The 10,506-nt window shown below is 40.3% G+C and overlaps 1 pseudogene; it reads left to right on the top strand.

Moving 5' to 3' along the window:
* LOC102501606 (intraflagellar transport protein 52 homolog) overlaps positions 1 to 10,506 on the top strand; it is a 47,291-nt pseudogene that overhangs the window by 36,613 nt on the left and 172 nt on the right.

Here is a 10,506-nt window from a genome sequence, read left to right as displayed (position 1 = left end):
TTCTTAAAAGTTGTACAGGCTTAGAAGATTGATGATTTATCTTATGGTTGGCCTACCTGTTACTCACAATTACCATTAACTGTTGCCACTGGAAGGCCCAAAGTCCTCACTGTATCTAAGGAGTGGTGAACCTTCAACTGACCAAATAAGCAACACACCAAGAGCAAAGAAAAACAAAATGGAAAAAGAAAATTGTGCACCACGTACTATTCAGATCACCAAAATTCAAAGAATCCAAAGGCTAGTGGGAAAGTGTCAGAAGATGAGTGACAGGACCAGGTTGGTCAGGGCTGCAGCCTGAGTCCGCCTGGTGCCTGGAACTGCTGGCCGGCTCAATCTGGATTGCGGGTGGGGTGGGGTGGGAGTTCGCCTTAAAGTCCCAGACAACAAACCTGAGGTCCAAGAAGGAGGAAAGGTGGGGATGCGTGGAGATTTGGAAGCCTGGTGTCCGGAACTGCTGGCCCTTATCTTCTTTCTTATATTTTTTAAGGAAGAGGTGAGTAGAAGGAGACATTCTTTTTTTTAAATTCATGATAGTGTTGAGAGAGGGATAAGGAGAAAAAAAACTCTACAGAGCTTTGTCAAGGGCTTGGCATTCCTTTCTCCCATCCTCCAGCTCACCATGATGTAGGGCATATGTGCAAGGCCTGGCACGCTTTCAGAAGCTGGACTGGGGACCTGAACCTTGGTTAGCATATGGTCTCTAGCTCCACAGTATGACACATCACTGGATGTGATATAGAGGCCAGGCCTTGCTTACTCTTTAATGCAACTTGAGGATAATCAATAAGATTTTGGTTAAGTATTTTTCAAATGTTCTAATTTAGTGTTTCTAATAAGGGCATTGAACTTTATTTGGGTCAATGTATTTGAAAACACTGTTGTTACCATCTTTGCAGTTGAAAAGTGCTTGTCACATCTTGTTCATATTTGGTCTGTTTTCTTGTTAACAGTGAAAGTAAAGTACTGTATAGGACACTCTAGATTCAGTTACTTCTTTTAACCATCTTGATTGGTCCTTTTAGACTTATTGTTTCTTTTAATGTGAGATTGTACAGTACACATTTTCTGGCTTATTTTATGAATGCTGAACATTATTGAAATCACACAATTCTAATTAGACAGTGAACGCCCAATTAAACAATTACCACATTATAGTTTCAAACTTTTCTTTTGGGGATTTAGTAATTTCTTCACAAATGTATTCATCTGCCTTTAAAGTAGCTTTCAAATTTTGTAACGTGAAGGCTTTTACCATCAAATTATTCTTTTATATTGGCATTATAAAAATCAATTTGTGTTTTTAAAGTGCTAAATTTTATGGAGCATCCATATCAAATGCCAGGGCTGTAGACAGACATCTTTTCATTGATCCCAGCTTGAACCCAAGCAGAGGGGAGACAGGACTGTGACTGACCAGGTGACAAGTCTCCTTGTGGCAGGGCTTTGATGTCATCTCGGCCTCACAAATGCTATTGGTTATGATTGTGACTAAATTAAGTAGTTACACCCTGAAGGTTTGGAATTCTGGTTCTAAACTCAAAGTAAACTGAAATTTAAAGAGCCTTATTTCCGGGAGGTTGGTTTTTTTTTTTTTTTTTTTTTAATCAGTAAATAATCTGCATTTCCCCCTTTAAAAGTGTTTGCTGTATACGGTGGTAAGAACAATGGATTAACTTTACTTTGAATACATAAGAAGTTTTGGTCATGGAGATGACAATTCTAATTGTGAATAATAGGTGATAAAAATGTTGGCCAAAAATCAGGATTCAGAAGAGCTTTACTACAAAGAAAAGTTGGAAGTTCATGATGCAATGCAACCAGTGTTGAACCTGGTTAAATCGAATTACACTGAGTTGTGCTATAGCATATGATGCAGTAGTGCTCGGGCTGGCTTTAGTCCCCATTTTCTTCCATTAAAATTGAGAATATCACAAAGAAATGCATTCAGGGTAGATATTTGGATGGAAAATGGCACCTTTAGCTGCATCTTTTTTGTACTGGTTTATAGAGTTCAGTAGCAGAAGCTGTTTTTTCTATTTAGTTGTGTTCATGCTTGGAAGCACAGCCTGCAAATGAAAAAAACCATAGGGAAATAACCTAGACTGTGTAGGTTTCCCTATGTCATTGAGAATGAGAGAGCATGTTATTAAGAAAGAGTCGATTTTTGCAATAATCCACTCAAGTTTAAACTCTTTTGATAGGTACTATAGTGTTTAGGGGAAAGAAGACAAGATGCTTCTCTAAAAAATACAATATTGAGTTTTATTTTCTGTAACGTAGAAAAATGAGGACCTAGGGATTCTAATTGCAAGAATGTAAAATTCACAAAAGTAAGGTTGTGAGGGTGACTCATTCTAATCAGAATTAGAATCATATAATTTATGTAGATGCTAACTTATAATCTAGATGCTGAATTATTATTCATAGATTTTTGCTTTAGGGCACAGGCACTCACTGGAGAGACAGAGAGACAGGAAGACAGAAAGCAAGAAATCACCTCCCAGGAGGGATGGCCACGCTGCAGTCCTGTTTCCTCCATTCTCCTCTTGGGATCTTGGGCGTACATGCACACATGCCTGGTGTAAATTTTAAGCCACTGAGTTTTAACCTGAACTGTGATCGACTGTGTGGAAGGCCAGTGACGCTGACTGCTAGTCCCTTAAACTTATTTTAACAGACCTAAAGTTTATTTTGACAAGCTATTTGAAATAGTTAGTCTACAGGGCACTATTATTTTAATTCAGCCCTTTTGACCCTGGATTCACTAACTTAAACCTCTTAACAGCACTGTACATATCGGTACTATAGTTATCAGCACCTCCATTTTACAGATGGGTACTTGCTCACGTTGAAGTAGCTGGCAGTGAGGGCTGTGTTTATGCCAGCAGTGCCAGTCAAACTCCAGCAGCGCCAGTCAAACTCCAGCAGCTGTGCCTGCCACCCCTTGGCTTCTCTGGTGCTGGTTACTGTGTCAGATCCCCTGGTTGGAGAGAAAAGAGGATATACTTCTGCTGTTCACTAGATTTGGCTCTTGGTTGCTAGAATAAGGCAAGTGTACTTCCAAGCTTGATGGCTATTGTAATCACCAGCCCTTCTGAGAAAAAGTTTCCTTTGGGTTAATTCAATAAAATAACTATTTTATTCTTGGGGAACAGGGAAGAGAGAATTTTCTTTAAAATAGATACAGAGGTGGAAGTTAAAGAATTGAACAAAAGAGGTGGTAACTTTTTCCTGACCTCAGTTTCCTTTGAAAGAACAAAATGTTTCCTTGAAAAGGGAATTAAAGTTGCATTTACAGATGGCAGAAGTAGCACTGTCAGCCAGGCACTTCTTAGCAAGCGACTTCACCCCACTTGGATCCATTTTTCTTCTCTTACCAACCAATCAGTTCTCTTCCCTTGCTCTGATCCTCCCTTCCTCTAGACACTGTTTTCCAGTGAAATTCCAGTGGAAATTGGTGAAATTGGTGCACCCCTTATTTAGCCACCTAATTTGAATGTAAATCTGAGAGACTCCCTGAAAATGTACAGTTGGGTATCTTTGGATTGGTAGTTTGTTGAAAGATAGCTGGTAAGTAGATTCCTCTAAGGCAAGGATTAATGGAAGGTAAGAAAATGCTTTTACGCCTTTAAACTGCTGTTTCAACATGAGAATAGCAAAATTGTAGAGCAAACTACAGTACTAGAATTCAAGTTCATGTCAAATAATTTTATACTTTTTTCTCATTTGGATATTCAGTAAAAAATGTTTTTTTGACAAATCAGAATTCTTGTAATTAAGAAGATATTTAGAAACTGTTTTTTTTTTTCTCTCTCTCTCTCTTCAGAGAGTTTTGGTATAGGGTGCTTGCATTCACTAGAGAGACAGACAGAAAGCAAGAAATCACCCCCCAGAAGGACGGCCACACTACAATCCCTTCTCCTCCATTTCCTCTCAGAATTTGGGGCCTGCACGCACATGTACCTGGTGTGAGTTTCAAACCACCATATCTGGGACTGAAACCACAGTTGGTCACCTGGGACTCCAGCAACGTAACCACTATGTCATCTGCTGGCCCCTTGGAAGCCCAGCTTTTCTAAAAAGAGAAGTTTATCCTGGTTTGGAAAAGAGAAATTCTGGCTCTAGAGATTTTTCTTTTCAACAGTTTTCAAAAATTTCTTTCTCAAGAGAGAAAGAGAGCAAGAGAAGCCTCCCAACAGGGTCCTCGTGCTGCCACCCACCTCCAGCTTCATCCAGCCCCAAATCATGAGCATGTTCAGGGAAGTCTCTGGATGTGAACCTGGAACCTTCCCATGTGGGTCAACCGCGTACGCATTGCATTACTGGTGTAGTACTTGATGACTTCCTAGAGGTTTTTCTAAATTGAAGTAAAGACACAGATACAGTGTCAAATAATTTCTAATAATACTTAATTTTTTAAAGATTTTGTGCACTCAAGAATCCCTTTGTTCTGTATTGGAGAGTCAATAATAATCAGTACAGTTGGTTTCTACTATTTTTGTTTTTCTTTGAATTATCAGTGTGTGGTAAATAAAACTCGACTCTTCTCTTTTTCCCTTGGCTTAAAAATTTGGCTTCAGGTGAAATAGACACTGCTGTGCTGACCCTGGGCTTTTTAAAGCCTGTTGTCTAAGCTATAAATGGTTTCTTAACATGCCCCTCACATCTCAAATATCTTTGTCCACAAGGACTCCAGAATAACAAAATGTGCATTCGAGGCTTTGACACACAATGAAAATAAAAAGAGGATGAGGGAATTCACTTCTTTATTAGGATAGCTTAAGTAAGGAAGAGGAAGAGGCAAAGGGCTGAGAGACCTTATTGGTCTGCTATAAAATAATTAGGGGGCTTCTTTCTCTGGCCCTCCCCTCACCCCCCACCCCCCACCAAGAAGTCAGTTGCAGAAATTAGTGAAAACAAACATACCAAATGAGAAATATTTTTTTAGACTCTTTTCCTTGAATGTGCCCTTTGTCCTCAGCTCTGACTTGAGAAAATCACTTTTGTAAGTATTTCCTTTACATTCTGTAAGAGAAAAAAGGTGACAGCTTCCCTGCCATGAGAGATTACTAGAGGCAAAGGTAAGGAGAAAGAGGAAACCCAGGAAAGGGTAGGGAACAAACGGAGAGGAAAACAATTAGCGCAGTGTATTCATCTCAGAAAATGTTTTGCCTCAGGTCCCATTGGGATCAATTTTAGAACTGTATTTCCTAGTTTCTGTGTAGGAGAGATGCATAAAATAACTTGCCTGAACACTTGCTATGACAGAATTCCAGATCTTTGTCTGGTCCCAATTCTACACATAAAATATAGGCTGGTCTTTATTGAAATCCTGCTTCAGTATATCCCGGTGGTTTAGTGGCTACAGAGGGAAACAGAATGCCGGAAAAGTGTAGCTTTTAAAATATATCTCGGTACAAGAGACCCTTGACACACCAGTCTTGATCCCACAGACTCTATTAGTGAGAACTTTGGCAAAATTGATTAGGGTCACTTGGGTAAGGTCTCTGCTATAACCCTGAGCTCACATGGAGTGGAACACTTTGAATCCCTAGTTTCCAGTATCCCTTTTAGCATCACAACAGTGGTACAAACACAATCAGCGACCACGCTATATAGCGTTCCCACACTAAACAATTCTCAGCAGAACATGATTCTGTAGAGTGCTGTTTATTTTTTTAATTTATTTTTTGCTATAGGACCCTTGCCAGACAGACAGAAAGTGAGAAATCATCCCTCTCCCCGGGGTTGTATGGTGAGCACACGTTTTTCTTCTCTCAGGATCTTAGGCATGCATGCATATGCACCCAGTGTGAGTTTCAAGCTGGCCACATGGGAGTCTAGTGGTGTAACCATATGTCCTTTAGTGGTCCCAAGTGCTGCTTATTTATATTTTTGCTATCCTTTCCCCAAATTCTGATTATGGTCAGGCAAGACCAACCCAGTTAGAGCATAATGATTTCTTTAGTCTCAATTTTGATAAAACACAGAGGAATACATTGAGAGTTATAAAAACAACAGCATGAGAAAAATAAACATTTTACCAGGTGCACAAATTGTACCTTTCTTTACAAGGGGACTTATTATGGTATGTTGTCCATTGTCATATTCTTAATTCTTAGCATAGTATTATACCTGACACAGTCACAATGCATGTTTGTTACGTAAATGAAAGAAAGAATTCTGATAATTTCCGTGAGACACCCAGTGATGACTTCTACTTCATGCCACTACGAACAGTTCTGAAGATTCGGTTCATTTGAATTTCCTTCCTTTCTCATCCCTTCCCTTATTACTTCAATTTGCTTTGCTTTTTCTCACCCCTGCTCCATTCTTTCTTACCATGTCCTCCTCCTTTCTTTCATTCTGGGTTTATACATCTTTGTTTCTTATGCCACCTTTTCTGGATTGTTAGCTTGTTTTAGAGCCTAAGAATAACAGAAATTTCATAGTCTGTCTAATATTTGCTCAAAGTATAATCTTCAAGTAATTAGCCTTTCTCACTTGATATTTATGGGTGGTCAGTTATCTTCTTCCTTTTTATCATCCCCACTATTTTATTTATTTTGACAATCAAACAGAATATTAGGGCCAGCAGGTGGTGTGGTGGTTAAGGCACTGGACTCCCACATGACCAACTGTGGTTCGAGTCTTGGAGCTAGCAGCTTGCTTTCTTACTTTCCCTCTCTCTCCGTCTCTCTCTCTCATGAGTGCATGTACCCTGTAGCAAATTGAAAAGAATAATAATGATAAATCTTTAAAAAAATGAAATCAAGGATATGACCGTGTTCACTCCCACTGTTTTATGAGTTGTATTTACAAAGATATAATTATAACTCAGACCATATACTCTTGTATCAGTACATTATGTTTACTATATGAATAGTATTATACACAGGGAGATAGTTTGTACTTTAAACATTTCTCACCATAATGGCCATTTGTATACATTCAGGACCAGCAGATAGTGTAACAGCTTTGTTGCTGGACTCCCATGTAGTCGATTATGGTTCGAGTCCTGCATCTGGTGGCTTAAACTCATGCTGGGTACACGGGTGTGTGTGCCCAAAAATCCCAAGAGGAGAATGGAAGAGAAGGGGTTGTTTCTGTGTGTCTCTCTGTTTTTCTGGTGAGTGCACGTGCCCTATAGCAAAAAAGTTTTTATGCATTCAATCATTGTACAATACAATAGCTTGTAAAATGAATTTTCCCAGCATAAATACACTGAGGGTCTGCTTTCTTCTAATACCGTCTTCAAAATGCTGGCATCCTATTTGATTTATTTGCATAATTATGCAGTTCTTTGATAGCTTCACCTGCAGCACCTGCCTTAACCACTATACCACCTGCAGGCCCTAATTTTGCTTTTTATAAAAGAACATACTGATTTTGCCTTAAAAAGTGCTCCTCTCCCTTTCAAGATATTACCTATAGAATTTTGTTTTATATCCTTCCTTGTCAGATTCTTCCAGGCTACTGTCTTCTTTTTGATCTTTCTCTCTTCCATTTCCCAGGGGGCATGCATATTAGCCAGAGAGAGAAAGAGAGGGACCAGCAGTTGACATAAGGGCTATGTCACTGGACTCCCAAGTAGTCAACCACAGTTCGAGTCCTGGACCTGGTGGCTTGGACTCACACCAGGCGCATTTGCGTGGGTGCCCAAGATCCCAAGAGGAGAATGGAGAGGGGATTGTGGAGTGGCCATCCTCCCTAGGGGATGATCTCTCGCTGTCTCTGTGTTTTTTTTTGGTGAGCGCACGTGCCCTACAGCAAAAACCTCCCTCCCCCCAAAAAAAATAAAAGAGAAGGCACTCCTTAATGAGGCATGGTCAGGCTGCAATCCCTTCTAGTCTATTTCTTTGCCTTGTCAGTATTTTGGGCAAACACACACATGTGCCCAATGTACTTCTCAAGTCATCATGACAGGGATTCAAACAGCCAAACTGTGGTTGGTCATGTGGGATCCCTCAGTCGTAATCACTATGCTATGGGGCTGGTCCCAGGCTCTTATCTTCTGCCTGTTTGCTTTCATGTTGGACAGTTTCTTCAACTTTCTGGTAATCCTTGCGTATTCATTCATATTTACAAGGAGAGCTTTGAAAGGCTGATTGGAGATTTCCTGTATGTGAGGCAGGATTTATCTACTAGTTGGTGTCAGTTTAGGACAATTGGGGAGAGAGCTGATTTTTTTAGCCAGGAATAGTGTGTGTGGAGTAGGAGGTGCAGCTCTCATATGTCAACAACTATTGGTCTTTTCTCTACGGCTAGTCAGTTTTTGTCAGAAAAAATCTCCAGTTTCTAGACAAGGGCCAGAAAGCTGGTAGCCAGTATTCTATGAACCATGTGAGATAAAAGGTGGTCCCAGCATTTGGGCTGTAAATTTGTATTTTAAGTCCCTGTTTCCAGCACTTTACTTCACTCTACTACTCCGTTTCTGGTATCCCCAAGTTTTGGAGTTCTCAAGTTTATTTTACAGAGGGTCAATCTCCAGTCTCCACTGGTATGTGGGACGTGGGTAAGAGATAGATGGCTGGGTTAGCAAAATGGCTACTTGCAGTGAGCAGCTAGGTGTCTGGAGAGCACCAAACCCCTTTGTGCACTAACTTTCCATCACGTTTCCTGTTTCAGTCTTCTGCCTAACCCATCTCTCTCCTTGTCCTTGCATTTGTTTCTTACCTTTTTTCATTCTTGTCATTTTAAAGGGGTCATGGTTTAGGAAGAAAACAAAACCATTGTGATTCATCTTCTAAGTTCAACAGTAAGTTGAACAATGAGTTTTAAAAAGCCGGTCCCTACAGAGCTTTTAAAAATGATAACAAAGAGATCTCCTTATGGACTCGGGAACTAATGAGGTTGAGTGAGACTCGGTAAGTTCTTTCTGGGTTGGGTCAGTACTGTGAGATGGATGGATGAGGCGATTTTGGGTACCTTGGTCTGAGGTGAAATGTGTACCACGTTGGAGATATTGAAAGAGGCAATGAGAATGAGTTGACTTGGATTTCATATGTGCAAAGGCAAAATGGAAAGATTTTACTTTAAAAGATATTTTGGGTTTTTGATCAAATGTCTTATACAATGTTGTACCAGAATAAAGCCATGTGAGTATGAAGGGCTATTGTACTCTCTTTAGCCTGACTCAGCAGGCTTGGTTAGTCATAGGATTGTGTAAGTCATTGCTCAGTCAGGGTGACTTTGTAACAAGGAACCTTTTTCTTTTTTGGAGAAGTTTCTGCTATAGGGCGTGTGCGCTCACCAGAAAGACAGAGGGAGACAGAGACAGAAAGTGAGAAATCACCCCCTGGGGGGATGGCCATGCCGCAATCCCTTCTCCTCCATTCTCCTCTTGGGGTCTTGGGCACACATTCACGTACGCCTGGTGTGAATTTAAGCCACCGGGTCTGGGACTTGAATCGCGGTTGCCTACATGGGAGTCCAGCGACATAGCCATCACGCTAACTGCTGGTCCCACAAGGAACATTTTCTCATAGTTGCAGACTCATCTCCCATTGTGGCTTCTATTCCCATTGAAATACCAATGTTTATAGAAAGGTATGGATAGAGGCTACTGTTATTAGGAGTGTGATTAAAGCCCATATCCTATGGACAATGAACTGTGACACCACATCTATATAGACAGAAATGAGCCATTAATTTATCAGAATATTTTTCATATCATTATAATTTAAAGCATACTGGTTGACAAACTTCCTGACATATCCTTCCACTAATCATTGATATTCCTGGAACTAAGTTCCACTTTCTAATTAACTTCATTTTATTTATGTGTGTATGAGTGTGTGTATATATATATGTACTATAGACTCCTGTGGCTTTCTCTCACTTGAACTGAGGTGGAAATCTGGCAGTTTTTGGTTTATGTCATGATTCAGTACAATATTTGGATAGAGAAGAAAACAAAATCATGAATGTTGTTTTCCACTGGCTCATGACAGGAGACCTCTACTCAGACTTGATTGAGGCTGAAGACCCAGAGATTTCAGACTCATGATGCTTCTAGACATAGCCACCTGTCAGCAGTGTCTAGAGTGTCTCCAGGAAGGAGATGAGAGCCTGCAGGACTTCATTACCTCTTTGACCTGTCTATTTACCAGCTGGATACAACCTTTCTTCTCAAGGTCATTAAGACCCATGAGCTAAAAGAGACGCATAAACCACTCCAGGCTATCCAACCTCAGTTTAAGATACTGCTTCCAGCCCTTCAACCTGTTGTTTTCTCTCCTAGTATCAGGGAATTATCATCTCCTCCTCTGGAGCTGTTTGGTTTAAATGAGATATTCTCCTTTGAACAGGCTCAGTTTGCTCGGATTACCAATCTGAACGTACTGAAGAGACAGAATTCTATGTTGGAAAGTGTGGTAATCATCTTGGAGTGATCAGTAAACTACCAATGGTCCAACAAGATGCCAAACATATCCTTGAGAGCATCTTCTTCCAAAGAAATTAAACCAGTGATGGGACCAGCAGTTAGTGTAATGGCTATGT

This window comes from Tupaia chinensis, unplaced genomic scaffold (genome assembly GCF_000334495.1).
Source record: "Tupaia chinensis unplaced genomic scaffold, TupChi_1.0 Scaffold000691_1, whole genome shotgun sequence".
In the NCBI taxonomy this organism is placed as follows: domain Eukaryota; kingdom Metazoa; phylum Chordata; class Mammalia; order Scandentia; family Tupaiidae; genus Tupaia; species Tupaia belangeri.
The sequence above is the reverse complement of the archived record's forward strand: the minus strand, read 5'-3'. Positions and strand labels throughout refer to the sequence as shown.